This window comes from Sarcophilus harrisii, chromosome 1, assembly GCF_902635505.1.
Source record: "Sarcophilus harrisii chromosome 1, mSarHar1.11, whole genome shotgun sequence".
NCBI lineage: Eukaryota > Metazoa > Chordata > Mammalia > Dasyuromorphia > Dasyuridae > Sarcophilus > Sarcophilus harrisii.
In genome coordinates, this window is record NC_045426.1 from 320864489 (window position 1) to 320866618 (window position 2130).

Sequence of the window (2130 nt, forward strand, 5' to 3'; positions counted from 1 at the left end):
TGGGGCATGTAGACAAACTATCACCAACTTTAATAGAAAGTGCAGACAAAAAGGAATCATGGCTACATAGCAGGACTAGATTTTACTTTCTCTTATCTTTTTCTTGAGATACAATACAATGAAAATGGAGTAGCAGGAGTTTTGGCTTTAGAGCCTGATAAAATATTATTTTCATGTAAATTGGATAAAAAATTCTACATTTGTTTAGAAAATAAATGCTTTTTGTTTTTAATATTATGATTTGTTTCAATGTTAAGTCAGGAATTACCTACCTCTTTCTTAAAAAATGAAAAAAACCCAAATATTATCAGGAGTTAGGGAATTCCTTAGCAGAATTGACATATTCCTAAATCTTAGTCTTCCCCCCAATTTTATTCTAATATCTCTTTGAAATTTTGATAGCAAAGTTTCATTGAAGTGGTCATTCCCTCCAATGATCCATCTTGCAACCCTAACATGTCATCTCTTCTTATCCTTTTGTCTCTGTTCTCTCCCAAATTCTATATATGAAATCTGCCATACTTTTCCTCTAGATCCCTTGATGTCACTTATATACCCATAGAGTAAGGTCCAGCCATCATTTACATCTTTCTCTTACTACAAAACCATTGATGTTTCTGACATCGTCCCTTATGACTTCCTTTGTACAATTTTTACCCCTTGGAAATTGATGCAGTTTATTCATATAACTCCTATAGTATTTTTGGGGGTGGTTGGAAAACCCCCAAAACTTTCCAAGTTTATTGGAAAGAAGGCAAAAGTAAATATTAAACAGCTTCTCCTGGTGTTTTGAAATTCACTCCAACTGTTGGCTGGGTAACTTGCAGGTTGGACAAACTGCAAGGAGTTTCAATAGGAGGTTTCAACATTTTTTGGTATCAGGGGCCACTTCCATGATCTCCTGATTCAAAGCAGAGACCTCAGAAACACAATTATCTCTCCTTTCTCTTTCTTCTTTCTGCTATTTTATGGGGATACCTCCCACAAGACTTCTCTAGAGTCACTTCATCAGTTGGGTACCATACCCTGCAATCTTGTTGTGGACCTTTTTTGCTGAGAATGATGACATGCTCTTTCCATACATATTGGTATGGAAGTCATTGTCCAGGTGGTTGCAGTACTCGTCAATGATGATTTATGCTTCTTTCTTCTAAGTCTTGGTCCAAATGCTGACCATGTTGACTCTGGGGAATGAAGGGAAACTCCTAAGATATTTTAACATAATGAATGAGTGATTAGAAAACACTTTAAAAATAACATGGGTTGTGTAACTTTGAAAACATTATCAATGTCAAAAATAGTATTGATCAGTGTTAATATTACAGTTTTATTGGATGGAATATGAACCTATCTATCCAAGTTTCTCATATTCCAATTTCAAATACCAAGGCTTAAGCTTTCATTTCCCCCTCTCATTTCTTCCTCATATTTTTTCTCATTCAATCAAAGAAATTTTCTTCTTTCTATAACCTTGGAGCTTATTTCTAAAGAAGAAGAAATGAACTGCAAAATCTATTTGTTCAGCACTCCAAATGTCTGAGAAGTTTATGGGCTTGAAGTTGGCTGAGAAGGAAACACAACACAAATTGGGATAAAATGTTCTTTCATTCCTTTATTTGTGCAAGTGTTTTTCAGTAGCATAGTGTATTCCATAGAAAACTCTGCTGAATAAGGAAGAATAGATTTAAAACACCAAGGTACTTGTGCTGGACACAGTATGCATATGATGTTGTGGAATGCAGTCTCTAGCCACTTCACAGCATTTCTTTGTCACGCATGCTGATCCTGTGATAAACAAGAGAATTTGAAGAGATAATGAAAATGATTGACTGAAAATGTTAGCCAGTTGAATCCAATAATATGCACTGTAGGCAGTGGGGGTGATGGGTTTATGGGGCATATTGATTAGCTAATAATAAAAGGAAGATGTTACTGATGAGGGCAATAGATGAAACAGGAGCTGTGATCCATCAAAGACTGGAAAGAAGAAGATCTAATGTATAGTGATGGGAAAAAAGCCCCAAAAAAATTCTTACCAACCACTATGATTTCAACCCAGCTCTCTGTCTCAAGATGAAGAAATTCAAAAGTAGAGAACACTCCCTTCTAGGAATCAGAATTCCCAAAATA

At 35.4% G+C, this 2130-nt stretch overlaps 1 pseudogene; it reads right to left on the reverse strand.

The window, feature by feature from the left end:
- Positions 1–767: 767 nt before the first annotated feature.
- Positions 768–1177, reverse strand: LOC100928356 (annotated as a pseudogene).
- Between the last annotated feature and the right edge of the window lie 953 nt (positions 1178–2130).